This window comes from Eptesicus fuscus, chromosome 1, assembly GCF_027574615.1.
Source record: "Eptesicus fuscus isolate TK198812 chromosome 1, DD_ASM_mEF_20220401, whole genome shotgun sequence".
NCBI classification, from domain to species: domain Eukaryota; kingdom Metazoa; phylum Chordata; class Mammalia; order Chiroptera; family Vespertilionidae; genus Eptesicus; species Eptesicus fuscus.
The window spans coordinates 42,453,808-42,479,593 of record NC_072473.1 but is presented as its reverse complement, the minus strand read 5'-3'; the positions used below and the strand labels follow the sequence as shown (position 1 = coordinate 42,479,593).

General features: G+C 41.8%; 1 protein-coding gene across 3 annotated transcripts in view; it reads left to right on the top strand.

Annotated features, from left to right (window-relative positions):
- ZC4H2 (zinc finger C4H2-type containing) overlaps window positions 1–25,786 on the top strand; it is a 115,711-nt gene that overhangs the window by 11,631 nt on the left and 78,294 nt on the right. The window contains exon 2 of one of the 3 annotated variants that reach the window (XM_054714739.1): window positions 11,060–11,248. The exons of the other annotated variants lie outside the window; for them this stretch is intronic. The gene's annotated coding sequence lies outside the window, so the exon portion shown is untranslated. The remainder of the gene's footprint in view (window positions 1–11,059; window positions 11,249–25,786) is intronic. 3 annotated transcript variants of the gene reach the window in all.

The window sequence follows — 25,786 nt, the reverse complement described above, 5'->3', positions numbered from 1 at the left end:
AAACTTAATAAAGGAATATTTTCTATAAATTTGACTTGGGATCCTATTTATTTTTTGCCCAAATGATTTTCCTCTGGCTTGTTTTGACAACTTGTGTGTTTTTCATGGGTGTCTTGCTTTTAGCCTTACAATTAATTTTCTAAAGTATTAATTTTCTACATGTAATTTACTTACAGGTTATTTTTCCTTACATGATATTCTTCTACTATACCCTCCTTTTTGATTTAAATGTTAGGAGGCTTTTGAAAATTTTATAATGTAGTCTTGATGCCTTTTACATTTTAATTTTTTGCACTATAGTATTACTCTTTTAGGTTCATTACATGGTGCACAATTTTATCATGAGATGACTTACTAATAAAAATTTTAGTTAACACTTTAGGAACACCTTTTTGTCCAGTACAATTAATTTTTCTACAATATTCGCTTGTTTCAACTAGCCAATTTAAATTTGCCTGAAAACTTGACTACTATTTTACTGTCAAATTTATTACTCTAACAACAATGTTATTTTACCATGTAAATATTAGTGGAAGGGATTATTTGCCTTCTTGAGTAGGTCCTGAGCATTCCTGGTGGTAGGCTGGATTTAGATATCGTAAACCCACTTCCCCACACCATGGTTACAAGACAACTCAAACAATTCTTGTTGGAGTAAGAGGGTAGCTGCATCTCAGATAATTAGTGACTTTGAGCATGTTTTCATATGTCTCTTGGCCTTCTGTCTTCTTTCGAAAAGATTCTATTTAGGTCTGTTGTCCATTTTTTTATTGGATCATTTATCTTCCTTTTATTAAGTTGTATGAGTTCCCTGTAAATGCTGGAGATTAAACCCTTATCAGAGATAACACTGGCAAATATGTTCTCCCATACAGTGGGCTTTCTTTTTGTTTTATTGATGGTTTGTTTTGCTGAGCAAAAGCTTTTTATTTTGATGTAGTCCCATTTGTTTATTTTCTCTTTAGTTTCCATTGCCCTAGGAGTGGTATCGGTGAAGAAATTGCTTCGGCATATGTCTGAGATTTCTCTGCCTGTGTATTCCTCTATTATTTTTATGGTTTCCTGTCTTATGTTTAAGTCCTTTATCCATTTTGAGTTTATTTTTGTGTATGGTGTAAGTTGGTGTTCTAGTTTCATTTTTTTGCATGTATCTGTCCAATTTTCCCAACACCATTTATTGAAGAGACTGTCTTGACTCCATTGTATGTTCATGCCTCCTTTGTCAAATTTTAATTGAGCATAGTGGCTTGGGTAGATTTCTGGGTTCTCTATTCTATTCCATTGATCTATATGTCTGTTCTTGTGCCAATACCAGGAAGTTTTGAGAACAGTGGCTTTGTAATATAGCTTGAAATCTGGTATTGAGATCCCTCCTACTTGGTTCTTCTTTCTCAGGATTGCTGTAGCTATTTGGGGTCGTTTTGTATTCCAGATGAATTTTTGGAGAGTTCTTTTTAGGTCTGTGAAGTATGCCATTGGTATTTTAATGGGAAGTGCATTGAAATTGTAGATTGATTTGGGTAGTATGGACATTTTGATTATGTTGATTCTACCAATCCATGAACATGGTATGTTCTTCCATCTGTTTATGTCTTCCTCTATCTCTTTTTTCAGTGTTGTATAGTTTTCCGCGTATAGGTCTTTTACCTCCTTAGTTAAGTTTATTCCTAGGTATCTTAATTTTTTTGGCATGATGGTAAATGGGATTGCTTTTTTAGTCTCTCTTTCTGTAAGTTCATTATTGGTGTATAGAAATGCCATAGATTTCTTAGCATTTATTTTGTATCCTGCTACTCTGCCGAATTCATTTATTAAGTCCAATAATTTTTTGATGGAGTCTTTAGGGTTTTCTATGTACAGTATCATGTCATCTGCAAATAAGGACAGTTTTACTTCTTCTTTTCCAATTTGGATGCCTTTTATTTCTTCTTCTTGTCTGATTGCAATGGCTAGTATTTCCAACACTATGTTGAACAGGAGTGGTGAGAGTGGGCATCCCTGTCTTGTTCCTGTTCTTAGGGGAAATGGTTTTAGTTTTGCCCATTGAGTATGATGTTGGCTATGGGTTTGTCATATATGGCTTTTATTATGTTGAGGTATGATCCTTCTATTCCCAGCTTGGTGAGAGTTTTTATCAAGAAAGGGTGTTGGACTTTGTCAAATGCTTTTTCTGCATCAATTGATATGACTACATGGTTTTTATCTCTTAATTTGTTTATTTGATATATCAAGTTTATTGATTTGCGAATATTGTACCATCCTTGCATCCCAAGGATAAATCCTATTTGGTCGTGGTGTATGATATTTCTGATGTACTGCTGGATTCGATTTGCTAGAATTTTGTTGAGGATTTTGGCATCTATGTTCATGAGGGATATTGGCCTGTAATTCTCTTTCATTGTGTTATCTTTATCTCATTTTGGTATTTGGGTGATGCTGGCTTCATAGAAGGAACTTGGAAGTGTTCCTTCTTCTTGAATTTTCTGGAAAAGTCTGAGGAGGATAGGTTTTAGCTCTTCCTTGAATGTTTTGTAAAACTCCCCTGTGAAGCCATCTTGCCCCGGGCTTTTGTTTGCTGGAAGCTTTCTGATAACTGCTTCAATTTCTTCCATAGTTATCAGCCAATTGAGATTTTTAGTCTCTTCCTGAGTAAGTTTTGGAAGATTGTGTTTTTCTAGGAATGTGTCCATTTCCTCCAGGTTGTCTAGTTTGTTGGAATAGAGTTGTTCATAGTATTTTTTGACAATCCTTTGTATTTCTGTCGGGTCTGTTGTTATTTCTCCTCTTTCATTTCTGATTTTGTTTATTTGGGTCCTCTCTCTTTGCTTCTTGGTGAGCCTGGCTAGAGGTACATCAATCTTTTTTATCCTTTCAAAGAACCAGCTCTTGGTTTGTTGATCTTGTGTATTGTTTTTTTGGTCTCTATTTTATTCATTTCTGCTCTGATCTTTATTATTTCCTTTCTTCTGCTTACTGTGGGCTCTTCTTGTTGCTCCCTTTCTAATTCTTTGAGTTGTTGAGTTAGATGATCTATTACCATTTTTTCTTGTTTTTTGAGGTACGCCTGTAGAGCTATACAGTTCCCTCTCAGGACTGCTTTCATTGTGTCCCATAGTATTTGCAATGTTGTGTTTTTATTGTAATTAGTCTCCAGGATGTTTTTAATTTCTTCTTTGATCTCATTGATAACCCAATCATTGTTTAGTAGCATGCTATTCAGTTTCCAATTGTTTGAATTTTTTGGAATGTTTTTATTGTAGTTTATTTCTAATATTATGCCATTGTGGTCTGAGAAAATGCTTGATATGATTTCAATCTTTTTGAATTTGGAGAGATTTTGCTTGTTACCCAATATGTGGTCTATTTTTGAGAATGTCCCATGTGCACTTGAGAAGAACGTATATTCCATGGCTTTGGGGTGAAATACTTTGAAGATGTCAATTAGGTCCATCTGATCTAGTGTGTCAGTTAGAATTGCTGTTTCTTTGCTGATTTTTTGTCCAGAGGATTTATCCATTGATGTCAGTGGTGTATTAAAGTCCCCTACTACGATTGTATTGATGTCGATCTCTCCCTTGATATCTTCCAGGAGATTTTTTATGTATTTGGGTGCTCCTGCATTGTGTGCATAAACGCTTACCAGAGTTATATCTTCTTTTTGAATTGCTCCCTTTAGTATTATGTAGTGGCCTTCCTTATCTCTTATTATGGCTTTTACTTTGAGGTCTATTTTATCTGATATAAGTATCGCAACCCCAGCTTTTTTCTCATTTCCATTTGCCTGAAAAATGTTTTTCCATCCCTTCACTCTCAGTCTGTGTGAATCCTTTGCTCTAAGGTAGGTCTCTTGTAGACAGCAAATATATGGGTCATGTTTTCTTATCCATTCAGCTACCCTATGTGTTTTGATTGGTGCATTTAATTCATTTACGTTTAATGTTATTATTGATAAGTACCTGTTTGTTGTCATATTTTTTCTTAGTGTTTGTTTTTCTTTTTGCCTTTCTCTTTCCTCTTTTTACAGCAGTCCCTTTAGCATTTCTTGCATTTCTGGCGTGGTAGTGATGAACTCTCTTAGCCCTTTTTTGTCTGTGAAGCTTCTGATTCCACCTTCAATTTTGAATGATAGCCTTGCTGGGTATAGTATTCTTGGATTCAGTCCCTTGTTTTGCATCACTTTGTATATTTCATTCCATTCCCTTCTGGCCTGGTATGTTTCTGTTGAGAAATCAGTTGTTATTCTGATAAGAGAACCCTTATATGTTACTTTCTGTCTCTCTCTTGCAGCCTTTAAGATTCTTGCTTTGTCATTGGTGTTCGTCAAGTTAATTATGATGTGTCTTGGTGTCGGTCTTTTAGGGTTAAATTTGTTTGGGACTCTGTGTACTTCTTGGACTTGGATAGTTTTTTTCTTGCCTATATCAGGAAAGTTTTCTGTCATTATTTCTTCAAACAGGTTTTATATTCCTTGTTTCTCTTCCTCTCCTTCTTTTATCCCTATTATTCGAATGTTGTTTCGTTTTGTGTAGTCACATAGCTCCCTTAGGCTCTCCTCTTGCTTTTTAAGTCTTCTTTCCAGTTGCTGCTGTGTTTGTGTGTTTTTTCCTACCTTGTCTTCTAATTCGCTGATGCGGGCCTCAGCCTCTTCTACTCTACTCTTTAGGCCTTCCATTGTGTTCTTTATTGGAGTTATGTCATTCTTCATCTTCTTTTGGTTTCTTTTCATGTTGGTGACATTTTCATTAAACTCCTTATAGTTCTCATTGAGTTGTGTGTTTTTGTCATCCATCCGCTTAAACATCCTTATAACGAATACTCTGAATTCTTTCTCTGTTAGGCTGCTAGCTTTTAGTTCATTTAACTTCCTTTCTGGTGATTCTTCTTTTTCTTTCCTTTGGGGATTTCCTTTTTTTCTCCCCATGTTTTCCTGTAATGTTTTAATTGTAGATCCAGTTGCTTTGCTGCCCAGGTTCTTTTGGGGATGTGCTACTGCATTAATCTCAGTTTTCCTGGGTTTGTTAATCTAGTGTAGCTCCTACTTGAGCTATTTGGGTTCTCTTGATGTAGGCCTGCGAGCTTGAGAGTCACAACTGCGGCGTCTAGATGTCAGCAGCTGTGGATGGGAGTGTCTCAATTTTTGCTGTCTTGCACCCTTAATAGTAATCACACATGCCCAGCAGGGACTCACAGTGGCCCCCAGGTACCTTCTGTTGGGGTGTTGGGGCTCAGGGGATCTGGTCTTTGAAAGGCGTTGCTGTGGTGCCCTGAGATCTGCTGTCGTGGGGTGAGCAGACCCAGCTTTTTCTGGTGCACCTGTGGTGGATAGGTTCTTACTCCCAGCGGTGTTTTACAGGAACACCCTCAGTACTTTTGCCAGTGAGGCACACTGAAGGGCTCTGATGGGCCCTGGCAGTGTAGCTGGGTAATTGGGGGGCCTATGGGCCGGTATCCATGGTAAGTGAGTTCAAAGCTTCTACTGCTAGAGGGGTGTGCGCCCCCTGCTTGTTCAAGATCACACCCAAGGAGAACTCACAGTGGCTCCCACTAGCGCCCTGTGGTTGGTTGGGCTCAGTGTGTTAGTATCTGTGGAGGTGCGCTCTCTGGTCGCAGAGCTCTGATGCACTCCGAGGGGTCCTGGCACTGCGGTTGAGTAGCTGGGGTTAATGTGGGCAACCCTCCAGGAAGAAGGAAGAAGGAATTCCCACTGCGGGGCCGCGGGCCCCCGTCTGCACAGAATCTTACCCTTGGGTGCAATCCCGGAGTGAAGTGTCCTGGGGATGAGACCACAGGAGTGTGTGTTCATGCGCACGTGCGTGGGCAGGAACCAGGGGTTCTGCTGTTGGGGAGGGGGAGTTGCACTTACAGCTGCTGAAAGCTGTGTCTTTGGAGTTGGAGGTCCCAGGTTCCGCGAGTCTGCAGCTGGGGTAGCAGGATATTGGTTGGAGTGGGTGCTGGGTCGCGGGGCAGTTCCAAGGCCTGTCTTGATGGTGGTGTTGATGAGTTTCTATGTAAGGCCATTCTCCGCTCAAGATGGCGTGGGCTCCCTCTGTGCTAGGGTCCCGCCGTCCCGGGAGTACCCGCAGCAGTGGTAGTCTCTCTTTGTCAAGGAGAGGCTTTCTGCCAGCCCCTGCTGCTCCTGCGAGATTTAACTTTCCCTCACTCACTCTCACACACCCCACGCACAACCACACACTCTCCTTTTATACCCTCATTCACTCACTTCTTCTCTCTCCACTCCGTCCTGCCAGCTGCCATCTTCCTGAGCTCCAAATAGGTCTTCGAACCCTTGTTTCTCTTCCTGTTGTTCTTGCACCCCTATTATTTGTATGTTGCCTCATTTCATGTTGTCCCATAGCTCCCTTAGGCTCTCCTCCTGTCTTTTAATGTTTTTCTCCAATTGCAATTCAATTTGGCTGTGTTTTGCTTCCCTGTCTTGTAATTCACTCATTCGGTCCTCTGCTTCTCCTAGTCTACTTTTGAAACTTTCCATGTTGTTTTTTTTTTTTTTTCTCTTTATTGCAGCTATATCACTCTTCATTTCTTCTTGATTCTAATATAAGTTGTTTTTTGTTATCCATTTCTTCTTGATTCTTACATAATGTGTTGATTTTTTCTTCCATCCGGTTTATGAACTGCATGACCCTTATTCTGAATTCTTTTTCTGACATATGGGATGCCTCTGTTTCACTTAGCAGCTTTTCTGGTGATTCCTCCTTTTCTTTCCTTTGGGGGTTTCTTTGTCTACCCATTTTTGGTCTCACTGACTGATCTAGATGTCAAGTCGTGCAGGGGCTGCTCCTTTGGTGGCAGTGGCTCCTCGGGCTGTGGTTGCTCTTTGGGCGGTCATGGTAGCAGCTGCTTCTCAGTTGGCAGTGGCTCCTCTGGTGGGTGCTGTTTGCAGCAGTGGTGTCTCCTCTGGCTGGTTTGGGAAGCTGCTCGCACAGCTGCTGTTCCTTGGATGGGGGTGGGCTGATTATGAGGCTGCTGCTCCTCGGATGGAGACAGGTTGCACGTGGCCGCTGCTCCTTGGACAGGGGCTGGCTGCTCACGTGGCTGCTGCTCCTTGGACAGGGGTGGACTGCTCATGTGGATGCTGCTCTTTTGATGGGGGCTGGCTGCGTGCTGCTGCTGTTCCTCAGATGGGGTGGGCTGCTCGTGATGCCGCCGCTCCTTGGACAGGGGCAGGTTACTTGCAGGGCTGCTGCTCCTCATACAAGTGCAGGTTGCTCACGCAGCTGCTTCTCCTCGGACAGGGGCCAGTCTGTTTGCGCAGCTGTTGCTCCTTGGACGGGGGATGGGCTGCTTGTGCAGCTGCTGCTCCTTGGGTGGGAGTGAGCTGCACGTCTTGTTGCTGCTCCTTGGACAGGTGCGGGTTGCTCACCCAGCTCCTTCTCTTCAGACAGGTGCAAGCTGCATGTGGCTGCTGCTCCTCAGAAGGGGGTGGGCTGCTCACACAGCTGCTGCTCCTCAGATGGGGGCAGGTGGCTCATGTGGCTGCTGTTCCTCGGAAGGGGGTGGTCTGCTCACAAGCTGCTGCTCCTCAGACAGGGGCGGGGTCCTCACACAGCTGCTACTCCTTGGAAGGGGGCTGGCTGCTCAAGCGGCTGCTGCTCCTTGGCTGGGGGCAGGTTGCTTGCACAGCTGCTGCTCTTTGGACAGGTGCAGTGTGTGGGCTGCGTGCAGCTGCTGCTCCTCAGATGGGTGTTGGCTGCATGGGGCTGCCGCTCCTCAGTCGTGGGTGGGCTGCTCGTGCGGCTGCTGATCCTCAGATGGGACCAGCTGCTCACATGGTTGCTGCTCCTCAGATGGGGGAACTGGCCACTCACACAGCTGATGCTCCTTGGACAGGGGCAGGCCACGTGAAGCTGCTGCTCTTAGGCCTGGGATGGGTTGCTTGCGGGGCTGCTGCTCTTTGGACAGGAGCAGGCTGCTCACATGTCTGCTGTTCACGTGGTTGCAGTACCCTGGGCTAAAGCATTGGGCTGGTCAGAGGGGAGTGCACTTCAGAACTCACTGGAGCCTGCACCCGGGGTAGCTGGAGCCTCATTGACCGTGCGATCACAGCCTAGGTATCAGGTCCCTGACAGGGGTGGCTGTAGAGTCCCAAGTGTTATCTGAGGGCACTCTGGGTGGAGTTGAGGCTGGGCACCCAGATACAGCAGCTCTCCCCTTCAAAAAGGCTAGGCCTCTGAGAATGAGCCGACCTCTCGGTACTGTTTGCAGTGGTAGCAGAAGCTGCCTAGTTAGGTGAGCCCGATTAGCCTGCCCCTGAAGGTCCTGTGGGATCTAACTGTGCCACACACACACACACACACACACACACACACACACACCACCTGACCACAAACTCCTCTTTTGCTCCCTCCCTCACTCACTCATGCTCTCTCCCTCACTGCTGCATTCTTCCTGCCTCTATAGTTGGGTCTGGGGTGTTATTTACCCGTTTGTAAATAACACCCCAGACCCAACTGGAGGGAGGGGCTATCTCTCCAGGTGTCTGGTTAATGTGGCTTGCTCTCTAGAACCTTGGCCAGACAGGATAAAATTCACCTCGACCAGACATGACATAAAGGGTACTAAGCACAAATGTACTCATGACACCGATAACCCCAATATAAGTGACCACCTGAGAAAAGAGAATTAGGGGAAAGAAAAGAGAGCACAAATGATATCGAAGAGAGAGAAAAAGAAAAGAGATAAAAGAAAAAAGGAGAATATATACATATGGGGGTAAGACACCACAGAACCAATAGATGAACCAAAAAAATACAAACACCAAACACCCATCTAAGAGGATTGGGGCAGAATCTGTAGAGGCTGAGCTTATATACTGAAAATAAGATTAAGAATTGGATGAATATTAAGAGGGCCTCAATTCAGTATTGAGGAAGTAGAAAGGGAATGAGTGGATGAGAAGAAAGAGATTGATAAGAAAATAATAATAATAAATTTACAAAAAGATTGATTTCACAAATGGTATAAAAAATTAAAAATACTAAGTTAAAATAAAATAAAATATAGTGATGGAAAAATAATGTGAAAAGAAATAGAAAATAAAGCAACAAACAAAAACAGGAAAACAAAAAAAGAAAAGAAGAAAAAAAAGAAAAAAGGGTTAACAAAATAATAAAAAAATAAAAATAAAAATGAAAAAAGTGAAGTGTCGCTCCTTTGGCTGGCTTATGATCCCAGTCATCTGTACTGTACTGTTTCTCAGTTTCCTGTTGCTGGGGCTGAAGTTTTCTTTTTAGGACAGTCCCTGTGGACTCTCAGGGACTATTCAGAGTCCTTTGTGTCATTCAGGGTGGAATCTGGGTGTGGCTGTATTGGTTGCCTGGAGACTGGAGGGAGGGGCTATCTCTCAAGAGAAAATGGCAGCCCCATGCTCAGGTATGACTCAGTACCAGACTCACTACCTCCTCTCCTGGACCGTCTCCCCTCCCCAGATTCCACAAGTCCACACCTTCTGCACCTCAGCCATGGGTAAGTGTCTGTATCCGAAAGGTCCTATGAACTAGGTTCAGTGAAGAAAGGCATAGGCCCCAGAGCAGGGAGGGACTGTGTCTCTGCAAGCTCCTCTCTTGCTGGCACTGCGCAGTCCGGCCAGCCCTTCAGGGCTACCTCTGAGCTCAGATCCAAAATCCAAAGTCCAAATTCCCCTGCCTCCCGCAGTCCCTTGGACCTCTTTTTCACAGTCAGACGCTTTGCCTTTCCCCAGGGACGTGGCTTGGCACCGTGCGTTTACCCTGACCCTCTGGGTACAGAGGTCTGGCAGACACTCCTGCCTAGATCCTTGATTTTACCGCCAGGGACCTCTGCCCTTCCCGGCTGCAAACTGTCTCACCAGCTGAGTCTCCTTCGCCAATTCAGGCTGAATTCTATTCGTTTAGCCGCTCACTCTATTTGCTCTGGGACAGGGCTCAGGACATGTCCGTCTATTCTGCCGCCATTTTGTCTCTCCCTACCACAGCTTTTTTTATCCAGTCGTCTACTGATGGACATTTAGGCTGTTTCCACATCTTAGCTATTGTAAATTGTATTGCTATGAACATAAGGGTGCATACATTCTTTCTGATTGTTATTTCAGGTTTCTTAGGATATATTCCTAGAAGTGGGGTCACTGGGTCAGATGGTAGTTCCATATTTAATTTTTTGAGGAAACTCCATACTGTTCCATAATGGCTATACCAGTCTGCATTCCCACCAGCAGTGCACTAGGGTTCCCTTTTGGCCACATCCTCGCAAGCACTTGTCAATTGTTGATTTGTTCATGGTAGCCATTCTGACAGGTGTGAGGTGAGTACCTCATTGTCATTTTAATTTTCATCTTTCTCATGATCAGTGACTTTGAGCATTTTTTCATATGTCTTTTGGCCATTTGCATGTCCACTTTGGAGAAATGTCTATTTAGGTCCTTTGCCCATTTTTTATTGAGTTGTTTGTCTTCCTTCTGTTAAGTTGTATGAGTTCCTGATATATTCTGTATATTAACCCTTTATCAGATGTATAATGGCCAAATATTTTCTCCCATGCAGTCAACTCCCTTTTCATTTTGTTGATGGTTTCTTTTGCTGTGCAGAAGCTTCTTATTTTTATATAGTACCATTTAAAAAAAATTTCTCCTTAGTTTCCTTTGCCCTAGGAGATGTACCTGTAAACATATTGCTATGAGAGATGTCTGAGATTTTTCTGCCTATGGCTTCTTCTAAGATTTTTATGGTTTCACGACTTACATTTTAAGTTTTATATCTATTTTGACTTTATTCTTATGTATGGTGTAAGTTGGTGGTCTAGTTTCATTGTTTTGCATGTATCTGTCCAATTTTCCCAACACCATTTATTGAAGAGACTGTCTTGACTCCATTGTATGCTCTTGCCTCCTTTGTCAAATATTAATTAAGTGTAATGGATTGGGTCAATTTGTAGGGTCTCTGTTCTGTGCCATTGATCTATATGCCTGTTCTTGTGCCAGTACTAGGCTGTTTTGATTACAGTGGCTTTGTACTATAACTTGAAATCTGGTATTGTGATTCCTCCAACTTTGTTCTTCTTTCTCAAGATTGTTTCAGCTAGAATGGAACCAAGAAGGCGGCATGGTTAAACAACTAATCTGCTGCCTCGCACAACAATTTCAAAAATACAACTAAAAGACAAAACGTCTACCACCCAGAACCACGGGAAAGCTGGTTGAGTGGTAGATTTACAACTAAGGGGAGAAAGGAGCACAGACGCTGAAAAGCTGAGTGAGGTACGGAGGCGCGTGAATCGGGCTGGCGGCGGGCGACTGGGTGCGCGGTTTTTCTTCAACCCACAGGGAGACAAGCTCCTGATCACTCTGAAATCCAGTTCCTGGGGACACTCGGGGGGCCCAGACACCTACGGGGAGAAGCTGGACTCTCAGCCATCGGATCAGAAAGTGAGAGTGACTTTTTTGCAGAGGTGCACCCAGCAATCATTGTTTTACTGCGCTGGAACACGGGGCACAGGGACTTGGAAACGTGGAAAGGCAGAGACGGCTGACGCCAGCCACCGCCGTTGGCCACGCCCTAGCCTAGTGACGCCCTGAGACCCCGCCCTGCCCTGAGGCCCCGCCCCGCACATTCTACAAACCCGCCCAGGCTCCACACAGTGGCTTTTGCATATAAATGGCCTGTTCTGTGGCAGCTCAACCAAATTAACTGCAGCTCTAGTCAGACTGCTCCAAAACCGCCCAAGCAAAGGAGGAGAAAACTAGTTCTTGCTGTAGCTCCTGCTGGGGGACACACAGTACACAAGGGTACACCAAGAGTGTCCATCTCAGGTAACTGGGAGGCTGACCCATTGAACCAATAGGACATCTAGTACACAAAGCTACCCTACCAATTCAGGGAAGCAGAGAAAATGAGGAGGCAAGGAAACAGATCCCAAATGAAAGAAATGGAGGAGAACAAATGAATGGACATAGAGTTCAAAACCACGGTTATAAGGTTTTTCAAGAATTTCATGGAAAAGGCCGATAAATTCAATGAGACCCTCGAGGATATGAAAAAGGACCAACTAGAAATTAAACATACACTGACTGAGATAAAAAATATTATACAGAGACCCAACAGCAGACTAGAGGATCGCAAGCATCAACTCAAAGATTTGGAATACAAAGAGGCCAAGGACACTCCTCCAGAGAAGCATGAAGAGAAGAGAATTCAGAAAGTAGAAGATAGTGTAAGAAGCCTCTGGGACAACTTCAAGCGAACCAACATCAGAATTATGGGGGTACCAGAAGAAGAGAGAGAGCAAGATGCTGAAAACCTATTTGAAGAAATAATCAACGAAAACTTCCCCCACCTGATGAAAGAAATAGACTTACAAGTCCAGGAAGCACACAGAACCCCAAACAAAAGGAATCCAAAGAGGACCACACCAAGACACATCATAATTAAAATGCCAAGGGCAAAAGACAAAGAGAGAATCTTACAAGCAGCAAGAGAAAAACAGTTAGTTACCTACAAGGGAGCTCCCATACGATTATCAGCTAATTTCTCAACAGAAACCATGCAGGCCAGATGGGAGTGGCAAGAAATATTCAAAGTGCTGAATAGCAGGAACCTACAACCAAGACTACTCTACCCAGCAAAGCTATCATTCAAAATTGAAGGGCAGATAAAGAGCTTCACAGATAAGGAAAAGCTAAAGCAGTTCATCACCACCAAACCAGTATTATATGAAATGCTGAAAGGTATTCTTTAAAAAGAGGAAAAAGAAGAAGAAAGATAAAAAAATTATGAACAACAAATACATATCTATCAACAAGTGAATCTAAAAGTCAAGTGAATTAAAAATCTGAGGAACAGAATAAACTGGTGAACTTAATAGAATCAGAGGCATAGAATGGGAGTGGATTGATAATTCTCAGGGGGAAAGGGGTGTCTGAGTGGGGAGTACGGGAAGAGACTGGACAAAAATCATACACCTATGGATAACGACAGTGGGGGGGAGGTAAGGGGAGAGGGGGGGTGGGAACTGGGTGGTGGGGAGATATGGGGGGGAAAAGGAGAAACAATTGTAATCTGAACAATAAAGATTCATTAAAAAAAAAAGATTGTTTCAGCTCTTCGGGGTCTTTTTTGGTTCCATATACATTTATGGAAAATTTGTTCTAGATCTGTGAAATATGCTGTTGGTATTTTAATAGGGATTGCATTGAATCTTTAGATTGCCTTCGGTAGTATCGACATTTTAATGATATTGATTCTAACAATCCCTGAACACGGTACAGTCTTCCACTTGTTTATAGCTTCTTCTATCTCTTTTTTCAACATCTTGTAGTTTGCCCAGTACAGGTCTTTTGCCTCTTTGGTTAAGTTTATTCCTAAATATTTTGTTGTTGTTGTTGCAATGGTAAATGGGGTTGCTTGTTTAGTTTCTCTTTCTGAGAATTCATTATTGGTCTATAAAAATGCCATCGATTTTTGGGTGTTGATTTTGTATCCTGCTACATTGCCAAGTTCATTTATTAAATTTAGTAGTTTTTTGGTGGCATCTTTAGGGTTTTCTATGTATTATATCATGTCATCTGTGAATAATGAGAGTTTTACCCCTACCTTTCCAATTTGGATCCCTTTTATTTCTTTTCCTTGTCTGATCGCTATGGCTAGCACTTCCAGTACTGTGTTGAATAAGAGTGGTGAAAGTGGATATCCCTGTCTTTGTTTCTTTTGTTGGGGAAAATGGTTTTAGTATTTGCCCATTGAGTATGATGTTTGCTATAGGTTTGTCATATATGGCCTTTATTATGTTGAGATATGCTCCTTCTGTTCCCACATTTTTGCTGAGGGTTTTTATCAAAAATGGGTGTTGGATCATGTGATATTTATCTTTCTCTGACTGTCTTATTTCACTTAGCATAATGCTCAGGGGGGGGGGCAATAAGGGGATAAGGACACATATGTAATACCTTAATCAATAAAGGGAAAAAAATAAAACAAAAAAAATGGGTGTTGGATTTTGTCAAATGCTTTTCCTGCATCTATTGATATGATCATGTGATTTTTGTCTTTCAGTTTGTTTATATGATGTATCACGGTTATTGATTTGTGAATATTATACCAGCCTTGCATCCTTGGAATAAATCCCATTTAGTCATGGTGTATGATCTTCTTAATATATTGCTGGAACTGATTTGCTTGTATTTTGTTGAGCTTTTTAGCATCTACTAGTATGTTCATCAGGGATATTGGCCTGTAATTCTCTTTCTTTGTAGTATCTTTGTCTGCTTTTGGAATTAGGGTAATGCTGGCCTGATAAAAAGAACTTGGAAGTGTTCCTTCCTCTTGGATTTTTTGGAGTAGTTTGAGGAGTATAGGTGCTGGTTCTTCTTTGAATGTTTGGTAAAACTCACCTATGAAGCTGTCCAGGCCCAGGATTATGTTACTGCTTCTATTTCATAATTTGTTATTGGCCTATTCAGTTTTTCTAATTCTTCCTGATTCAGTTTTTGGAGATTGTATTTTTATAGGAATTTGTCCATTTCAACCACATTGTCCAGTTTGTTGGCATATAGCTGTTCATAGTATTTCCTTACAACCCTTTGTATTTCTGTGGTGTCAGTGGTTACTTCTCCACTTTTGTTTTTTATTTTATTTATTTTGGTCTTCTCTCTTTGTTTCTTGATGAGTCTGGCTAACGGTTCATCAATTTTGTTTATCCTTTCAAAGAATCAGCTCTTCATTTCATAGATTATTTTGTATTGTTTGTTTGTTTGTTTGTTTGTTTTTTAGTCTTGGGTCATTTATTTCTGCCCTAATCTTATTTCCTTCCTTCTACTTACTATGGGCTTTTCTTATTGTTCTCTTTCTTGTTCTTTAAATTGTAGGGTTAAATAGTTTATTGTTGATTTTTCTTGTTTTTTGAGGTAGGCCTGTAGTGCTATGAACTTCCCTCTAAGGACTTCTTTTGCTGTGTCCCAGAGATTAGAGGTTGTTTTGTATTCATTTTCATTTGTTTCAAGGCAGTTTTATTTATTTTTTTCTTGATCTCGTTGGTAACATATTCATTGTTTAATAACATGCTATTTAGTCTCCATGTGTTGGAATGTTTTTGGGTGCTTTTACTGTAGTTGATTTCTAATTTCATTCCACTGTGATCTGAGAAGATGCTTGATATGATTTCAATCTTCTTGAACTTGTAGATGCTTATTTTGTGTCCTAACATGTTGTCTTTGTGAATGATCTATGTGCCCTTGAGAAGAATGTATATTCTTCAGCTTTGGGGTGAAATGTACTATAAATGTCAATTAAATCCATCTAATATAGTATGTCCATTAGAGTCACTCTTTCCTTGTTAAGTTTTTGTCTGGAAGATCTATCCAGTGAAGTCAGCTGGGTGTTAAATTCCCTTACTGTGACTGTATTGTTGCCTATCTCTCCCTTAAAGTCCTCTAGAAGTTTTTTATAAATATATTTAGGTGCTCCTATATTGGGTGTATATATGTTTACCAGGGTTATATCCTGTTGGTGGATCAATCCCTTTAGTATTATGTAATGACCTGTGTTGTCTCTTGTGATGGCCTTCATTTTTAAGTCTCCTTTTTTTCGGATTTGAGTGTTTACTACTCCAGCTTTTTTTTCTTTTGCATTTGCATGGAAAATTTTTTCCATCTCTTCACTGTCATCCTGTGTGTGTCTTTTGTTTTGAGGTGGGTCTCTTGTAGACAGCATATAGTTGGGTCATGTATTTGTATCCATTCAGCTACCCTATGCTTTTTGATTGGAGCATTTAATCTATTTACATTTAAGGTTATTTTTGATGGGTATTTATATATTTCCATTTTAATTCTGTATGGATAGGTTTCTCTCTCTATTTCTTCTCATTACAGCAGTACCTTTAGCATTTCTCATAATGCTATGGACTTCCTTCTCATGACTTCTTTTGCTGTGTCCCAGAGATTTTGGTTTGTTGTGTGTTCATTTTCATTTGTTTCAAGGAAGTTTTTAATTTTTTTCTTGGTGGTGATGTACTCCTTTAGCTTTTTTTTTTTTTTGTCTGGGAAACTCTTTATTTGACCGTCTATTTTGAATGATAACATTGCTAGATATAATAATCTTGGTTTCAGATCTTTGCTTTCCATTACCTTGAGTACTTCATGCCATTCCCTTCTGACCTGTAGAGTTTCTGATAAGAAAGCAGGTGTCAGCCTTATGGGAACTCCTTTATAAGTAACAGTTTGCTTGTCTCTTTCTGCCTTTAAGATTCTCTCTTTATCTTTACTTTTTGCCATTTTAATTATGATGTTTTGGTTCTCCTTGCTTGGGATTCTCTGTGCCTCCTGGACTTGTCTGATTGTTTTCCTTTACCAGGTTAGGGAAATTTTTTGCCATTATTTCTTCAAACACGTTTTCTATCCCTTTCTGCCTCTTATGGCACACGTGCTATTCTAATATTGTTATGTTTCACATTGTTCCACAGCTCCCTTAAGCTCTCCTCTTGTTTTTTTTTTTTTTCCTTTTTGGTCTCTGATTGAGTGATATTTTCAACCCCATTTTCTAATTCACTGATTCAATCCTCAGCTTCCCATAATCTGTTGTGTATTCCTTCCAATGTGTTCTTCATTTGTGCTATGTCATTCTTTATTTCTGTTTTAATAGTTTCTATGTCTTTTCTCATACTGTTGAGCATATTTACCATAATTATTCTGAACTCTGATTCAGATAAATTTTTTATCTTTGTTTCTTTTATCTCTTCTTCTGGAGAGTTATCTTGTTCTTTCATTTGGGGTTTGTTTCTTTGTCTCCTCATTTTGGTTGCCTATTTGGGTTTGTGACTATGTATTAGGTAGATCTGCTACACCTCTCAATCTCTAGTGCAGGACAGTGTTAAACACTGTTTTTTACTAATTAGATTGGGCAAAGATTCAGACTCTAGAGACTACCTCTGTCTACAGGCTGATAGGATTTTGTCTTTAATAGTCCACAGATGTGGCAAGAGTTTTTTGTGTTTTTTTTTTTCAAATGGGTGGGGCAATTGCTTCTTCCTGGAAACTAATTGTTATTCTCAGTCTCTTAATGGGCCTGAGCAACTCCACACCATGGGGCAAGGTGTTTTCTAACAGGGTGAATTAACTGTCTTTCCCCCAGGCAAGGTTAACTGTATAGCAGATGTCTGCATGGGAAAGATGACTTATGCAGTGTGAGGGAATGACTCACCACAGGAAACTGGGTGTCTGCCTTCTGAGTTCTAACCCCAGGCATGTGACCTTGACCGGAATTGAACGCAGGATCCTTCAGTATCCATGCCGATGCTCCATCCACTGATCCTGGCTTCTGTTCACTCAGCTCCAGTCCACTCTGCTGTCCCTCTGCTGGGCACAAGGTGGGTGGTTTGACAGGGAATTTTGTGCAGTGGTCCTTCAAGAGGGTGCCTGAATTTCTAGAAGCTTCTCCCAGGCAGACAGCAACCTTGCTGCTTTTCACAGCCAGATGTCATGTGGGTACCCTTCTCAGTTCTGGTGCTTTCTGCTGGGAGGCCCAGCTTGGGGATTAGATCCCTGAGTTCTCAGTAGCAACCCCCACAGCTGAGATATCTCTCCAGAACTTCAGTTGCTGTCTGTGTGGGCCCAGCCAGCCCTTTTGCACCTCATCCCCTCCTACCAGTTTCTCCACTTTTGATCCTTGGTTATCAGTGTTCTCTCCAGCGAGTCTTCTGTTGATTATTCAGGAAGTTTTTCTGTATTTTAGTTGTAATTCCAGTTTAGTCCTGGGACCATGCCCTTGCAGCATCTACTTACTCAGCCACCATTTTTAATTTCTCTGGTTAGATTCTTAATAGTAAAGTTTCTGAGTCATATAAAAAACATGCATATACCATTTTATGATACTGCGAAACTCCGCTGGCTGGTTTTGCTCAGTGGATGGAGCACCGGCATGGATACTGAAGGATCCTGCGTTCAATTCTGGTCAAGATCACATGCCTGGGTTGTGGGCTCAATCCCCAGTAGCGGGGCATGCAGGAGGCTGCTGATCAATGATTCTCTCTCATCATTGATGTTTCCATCTCTCTCTCCCTCTCCCTTCCTCTCTGAAATCAGTAAAAAATATATATTTGAAAAAAAAGATACTGCAAAACTTTTCTCCAATATTGTAGTGCCAATTTCCATCCCCAGAAGCAAAATATGAAGGTATGTTTCTCTACATTTTCAACAACACTTGTTATTGTATGTCTAAAAAGGATATTTTAGCCACCCCAGTTGTGTGAAATGGTAATTCTTTGTAGTTCATTGTAGTTTTAACTAGCACTTCCCTAATAACTAAAATTTTGAGCATCTTCTTTATGGGTTTATTTGCACCCATATATCTTCTTTGATGAAGTGTCTATTTAAACCTTTTCCTCATTTATCAATTGGGTAATCAACTGAGTAATCTTTATATATTCAGGATACAAGACCCTCATCAGATACATGCTTTGGCAAGATGTTCTCCCAGTCTGGAAATTTTAGCTACTGACGTAGCTACACAGTCTGCTGATTCTGATTTTTAAAAAAATCTATTTTTCTCTACATATATAATTTGTGAAATTTTCTATTGCTATGTCTTCATATTCATTAGTCTTTTCTTCTTTATTGTCTTAGTTCACTAATGCAGTTTTTCATCTCTCAATATTTTATTTGGGTATTTTTCATCTCTACCTGGTGTGGCCAATAATTTCTCAAGCTTTGTGAATATATGAAATGCATGAATAGTAACTGTTAGTGTCCTTGGGTTCTATTCTTCCACCCTGTGTCAATGTGAAAAACATTCAAACCTGTAGAGAATTTTTGTTTATTTGATCCAAACTGTCAACAATTGCTTGGAAGCAAAATCTAAATGGATTGAGAGAATGCTCCAGAGAATGGTAGTTTTGCACCTTATTTTATACACTAGAAGCCTGGTGCACGAGATTCGTGCACTGGGGGTGGGGGTTGTCCTTCAGCCCGGGCTGTGCCCTCTTGCAGTCCAAGACCAGGACCCCTCAGGGGATGTCTGCCTGGGGATCGGGCCTAAGCCAGCAGACAGACATCCCTCTCGCAATCCAGGGCTCTCACAGTCCAGGACCCCTTGCTCCTTACCACCCACCTGCAGTGGAGGCAGGAGAGGCTCCCGCCACCACCACTGGGCTCGCTAGCCGCGAGCCCGGCTTCTGGCTTCTGGCTTCTGGCTCCTGCATTGAGCATCTGCCCCCAGTGGTCAGTGCGCGTCATAGCAATCGGTCTTTCTGCTGTTTGGTTGATTTGCATATTACTCTTTTATTATATAGGACTAGAGGCCCAATGCACAAAATTCGTGCACTGGGGAGGGTGTCCCTCAGCCCAGCTTGCACCCTCTCTAATATGGGACCCCTCGGGGGATGTCCAACTGCAGGTTTAGGCCCAATTCCTGTGGACATCCCTCTCACAATCCGGGACTGCTGGCTCCTAACCGCTCACCTACCTGCCTGATTGCCCCCTAACTGCTTCCTTGCTGGCCTGATTGCCCCCAAATACCCTCCGCTGCTGGCCTGATCACCCCCAAGGCTTTTATTAGTATAGATATGACCCTGCACAGAAAATTTTACTAACCCTGCTTTACAATAAGGGCTTGACGATTGAATCATTAGGACCAGACACCAAGATTTCCTTTCTTTGAATAGTGGAGGGAATACTTATCTTGTCTTTAAGTTGCCTGGAAATTAAAATGAGATAATGACTTAGAAAAGTATAAAAGCACCATATAAAGACAACTGTCTTTTTAATGAAGTGGCAAAATGAAAAACACTTTTTATTCTCCCCTTCCTTCCTTTACAGCTTTTATTTAAACTTTGAAATTTATAAAAAATTTCACTCCAATTTTCATTTCTTTACATTCAACATTATTTTGTATTGGTTTCAGGTTTTATATTAGTTACAGAATAGTGGTTAGACAATCATATACTTTACAAAGTGTTCCCGATATTTCTAGTACCCACCTGGCATCATACCATCATTACAACACTACTGACTATATTCCCTATTTAAGTGACAATGGGTTTACAGGTTCCTTTCAGTCTTTCTTTTGTGTTTTTTGTCCTTACTTTTCTTTCTCAATTCTTCCCTCATTTTCTTTATATAGTACCTCAATTGGCCATCAAAGCTCAGTGAAGGCACTGGGACACGCTTCATCCATTTTACAGACCAGGAAACTGAGGCCAATTCCATTTGGCTGTGGAACTTGACTCAGCACACAGGAAGCCCTCAGAGCCATGATCTTTGCGCTTCCTAAGGGGCAGCAGCCCAGCAAACAGAACAAACCTTCCAGTCAGGCTTCCAAGCCTCTTTCTCAAGCACCTCTTCATTGCGGATGCTCCACATTCTTTCCTCTCCCTCCATTCTTTACTGCCCCCCCGCTTCTCCGAAGCAGGTGGAAGGCTTCCCACTCACTGCCTAGGCATGCTCTGTCATGGGGCAGGGTGTCGCGAGCTTGCTTTTGGGTCAAGGCAGGAGCAGGAGTCACTGCCTCTGAAGTGTGAAGGCTGCCTGAGCGAGGCCCATTAGCACTGGGAGCTTCTCTGAATCATGTCAGTCAGTCCAGTACCCTGCAGTGCAGCACCCCTTCACTGAGGTGGCTCCACCCCTCAACCCCCGCCTCAGGGGTGAGGGTTCTTGCCCCTCTGCCAGGAGTCCTTCCATGCCCCTTGATCCCTGGCTGGGCCCACCCACATCTTGGGGGCACTGCAGAACCTCTGTCTCTCTGCAGATGAGGCAAATCCCTGCCCTAGGTCTCCTCAAAGCTATGAATCTGGGGCCAGAGGCCTGGTCTGGGTCTCAGCAACCACATGCCTGCAATGTTCCCAGGGACCCTGGAGGGGCTGGGCGAGTCCTGCCACGCCCGCCCAGGGTGGCGATCTCCCCAGGGACCCCCGGGAGCGGCTGGCTGGGCCCGGCCAGGCCCCCCCCAGGGTGGCGATCGAGCCCGGGACCCCTGGGAAGTGCCTGGCTCGGCCCGGCCATGCCCCCCCAGGGTGGCGATCACCCCCGGGACCCCCGGAACTAAGAGGATTGGGCGCCGCCATCTTGGTCTTCTCAACGGCCGGATAGGCCACCCGGAGTCCTGCCCCCAGCCTCTTGCAGGCCCAATCATGGGCATAGCGGAGGTGTGGTCAATTTGCATGTTTCTCTATTATAAGGTAGGATTGCACTTAAAAGAGAAGACATAAGTGGATTACATGAAATCCATTGGTGATAGATTAGGGAGGTGGGAGAATGCAAAGTGGGAAAACCTCTGGGATTGGATAAAAAGAAAAATGATAGACATAATACATCTTTTACATTGTTGGATATAGGATAGTTAACAGTCAACAATTAACACTTGATAACAACAACAATGAGGGGATTTATGGTCTCTGATCTGGTGTGGTTATGCCCTGAAGTGTCTGGGAAAAAGGAAGTTACTTTGACATTTTAAAGATATGTTACCATCGATGTAAAAGACTATAGACAGATTCAGTTAAGGTAAAGATTGACTTTTGTCAGGAAATATTCTAGCCTAGGACATGACTGCCCACCGTGACCTGCTTTTAGCTAAAAAAAATTTAATTGCAGTCCATCCTATGTGGTTATGTTGTAGGCAGTGGGAACAGCACCAGGTGTTACACCCATGGGGTCTGACTGGACCTGGGTTCAGCAACCTCAGTACTTGGGTTTTGGCTCAGAAAGAATTCAGAGCCAAGACCCAAACTATAAGGGAACATTTATTTGGTAAATTACAGAGGTAGAAAAAGTAATTCCTAGAAGAAATTGGCTTAGGAAACAAGTTATGAAGGTAAAAGAGCTTGGGAGTGAGGAAGCTAATGGTAATGTGCCTGGGGAGAAGGCGAAGGAGGGGAAAGGGAAAGGCATACTCCTGGGAGGGAGATCCCTCTGGGTCCTACTCCTAAGTGTTTTATGGGTAAAGATTTTAGGGGAGGTCCCAAGGAAGATCACAATAGAATATTCAGCAGTTTTTCAAATGTGACCTTTCATGCTTGTAGTCTCCACTGATTGATTGGTGGGCACTTGGGCAGGGGGTCATTAATCAATGCAGCTATTCCTGAGGTCAGAATTGACTGGTTTTATTGCTTTTCTGGACCTGGAGCTGAAATACAACTGAGGTTAGATGTTATCTCTAGGGAGGAAAGGTCAGGGTGTCCAAACCACATGACCATCCATATGCTAGTGGAGAAAGGTCACCCTGGGGGCAAGGTCCCACTGTGTAATTGTCCATTGCTAGGCACTCAGTTCTTTCCATCCTGATGACCTTCTGTACCTAGCCCATGGTCCTCACTCTGCTCATGTCTGTCCTATCACAGTTATTTTAGGTCTCTGAGTTAGTAAGGCAGCCATGCAGCCCTCCCCTGAGCTTGTAATGATTAGTAATGATTAGTATGTGGCCCCTTTTTGTCCACATTTGTCATCTCTATGTTATTTTTATTATTTTCCATGTTAGAGATTACATTTTTCCTGCTTAATTGCATACCTAACAAGGTTTGGTTGGATGCTAGACATTGTGAATTTTACCTTGTTGATTTTTCATATTTTCACATTCTTATAAATATTCTTGAGCTTTCTTCTGGCACATCATTATGACACTTGGAACCAGTTCTATCCTTCTGGACTGTGATTTTCCGCTTAGTTAATGGGACCATCACAGGATTTAGTGTAGGGCTCATTTTCACAAGTAGTAATGTAAAACATTTTCTTTGTACTTTAATGATTTGTGAATTGTGAAATTTTTCCACCTTGGCTGTTTAGAACAGTCACTATTCCCAGCCAAGTGTGGGCTCTGAGCACTGTTCCCTCTAATCCTTTTTAGTGGTTCTTTCTTTGGCCTCAGGTAGTTTCCTTATACACATAAACATATGCTGATCAATACTTAAGTATTTGAGAAGGATCCTCCGAAGCTTATAATATCTCTTTCCACAGGTCTTCCCTCTCCAAAACTTCTTCCAGCAAACTCTAGATGCCTTGTCTTCTCCAGACTCATGGCTCCATTTCCTCAGTTGAGGTAGACTGCCAGGTTGTGTCTGAGTTCCCCATACCTGCCCTGCAACCTAGAATATTAATCTAGGCAGAAAGATAGGGTAATCCTTGGGCTCATCTAAGCTTTTTCATCTCGCAGAAATCACTGAGTTTACTTGCCTGATGTCCAATGACTTGAGCATTGTTGTTTCAAATATTTTGTCTGGCATTTTTATTTGTTTGCTTTGTTTTAGTTATTTTGTATGAGAAGGTATGTCTGGTCCCTGTTACTCTGTCTTGACTAGAAGTGGAAGTGAATGTTATTCTCCAAATTTGGTTTCAAAATATCAGATTTCACCATTTAAGACACACACATTTTATATTTTACAAATCTAATATCATGAAGCGTCTTAAATATAATGCTACCTTTCTATCCCTGTTGGCCTAGAGGTAATTATGTTGTTATCATTGCATGAGTACACACGAACTTGTCCATGGCTGTTCATATTATCATCATTTTAACGGACTTATTTCCATGATTGTCACTGTATGTGTTTAATTTAATTGTCATTTAAAATATCTTCAAAAAGATTTAATCATGGTTCTCCCTTGAAATGAAAAGTTATTGTGTAGGAGGAATGAATCAGACTGCAAACTTCAGATAAAAATAGTGTCCTAAATAAATCTATAAGAGCTCTTTTTAACAAGAACTAAAATTGACATTTAAATAATAAGAAAACATTTTGTCATAATATAATTGGTAGCATATTTTCTTAGTTGTATGTAAAATAATGTGTACCTTATGTTCAGTAATATCTTAGATTCAATTTAATAAAATAACCAATTAGTCAGGATATTAGTAAAGCTAATCCAACTGGGTTCCAAAATAACAGTGATTAAAGCAAGAAAGATAATTTTTTTCTCACATTATCAGGAAAAAGCTACTTACAGTTTATGTGGTTTCTCAATGTTGGGGACTCAGGCTCTTTTTATCTTGTTGCTTCACCATGTACAGGGTATTGCCCTCATCCACATGGCTCAAGATGGCTCAATGTTATAGACACATTTTAGGCAGCTGGAAGGAGACAAAAGGGAAGTAAATTGAATGCTTCTTCCTTTAGAATTACAGCCTACAAGTTGCACATATCACATGCCCACAAATAGCTGCTAAGAAGATGGGAAAAATATAGTCCTCATTCCAGGCCCAGATGTAAAGCAGAGGTTCTCATACTATCAAAATAGGGGTAAATGAATTTTGGGAGACAAGAGGCATTTGTGTTCTGTGTGACCCTATAGTTTTCAAATTATTGAGCTGCTTATAGATGGAGTGAATTATCTAGAGAAGTAGTGAGAGCTCTATGACTTAATTGTTCAAAGAAGGCCTAATTGAATAATTGGCAGTGATGTTATAGAAGGTACTTACATAGTGGTTGGGGAAGGAACAGTAGATGCCTTTGAAGGTCTTTCTCAGACTGGAAATTCACATGTGCTCAGGTCCTACCCACATTGGACTTGGAGTCTCTGGAACAACTTGATGCACATGAATCACTTGGTTGCTATTAGTGCCCAGAATTGCTCCATATTTGACTTCACTGCAAATAAATACAGGCCTTTAGATAAAATTTTCACTTAACCACCAGAGATCATAGATGGGGTGTTGGGGCCAGAGCTGCAATAATTAGACAAAACTCTTAATCAGATTTTGATGGTGGTGGGGTAGAAATACTAAGTGAGTTGGGCAGAGGTTGTCTAAGAGAGAAATGAGACCAGCTCAGAATGTGTTCTGTTACAGATGTCTTATTGGGTGGATCCCCCAAGTTTCCTTATTGCTCCTGCTTTCTGAGTACAAACACAGATATAGGAGCTCACATGATCTACTGTAGGAGTGTAAACTGGTGCAGCCCTCCTGCAGAGCAAATTGGCACTGCTTAGATGAAATAAAAATAGACATTACTTGTGTTCCAGAATTTCCACTCTTGAGATACATCCCCTTAAATTTACTCAGAAAGACACAAGGATATACATTAAAGTGTTATTTGTGGAGGAGAGAAATGAAAGTAAAGTGAGAACCTATCCTTGGAAAAGTAGACAGGTAAAATGTGGTGGATGGCCACATTTAGAAACAAGCAATCCTGGATATTAACAGAGTGCTGCTTGAAATATATATATACTGAGTGGCCAGATTATTACGATCTCTGAACGCATAATAATCTGGCCACTCAGTGTATATCCTATATAATGAAAGGCTTATATGCAAATTGTCCCCTCGACCAGGAGTTCGACCAGCAGGTAGGCCGGCCAACCGCCCATGTCCCCTCCCCTTGGCCAGGCTGGCCAGACCCCACCCATGCACGAATTCATGCACCGGGCCCTCTAATATGTATATATATACTGAGTGGCCAGATTATTATGCATTCAGATATCATAATAATCTGGCCACTCAGTGTGTATATACTGTGTGTGTGTGTGTGTGTGTGTGTGTGTATATATATATATATATATTTCAAGCAGCACTCTGTTAATATCCAGGATTCCTTGTTTCTAAATGTGGCCATCCACCACATTTTACCTGTGCATGTGTGAAATTAGGGTGCCACGGTGAAAAATTTATTGTGGTTTTAACGGCAGACATTTATTTTATCATAGTCCGAGAGATTAAAAGTCCTTGGTATAGGTGCCAACGATTTTGTTTTCTGGTAAGGGATATTCCTATCTTGTAGATGGCTGCCTCTATCCTGGGTCCTCAGATGGCATTTTCTATGTTCTAATGTGGAGAAAGAAAGAGCTGACATCCCTTTCTCTTCTTATAAATGCACCAATATTATC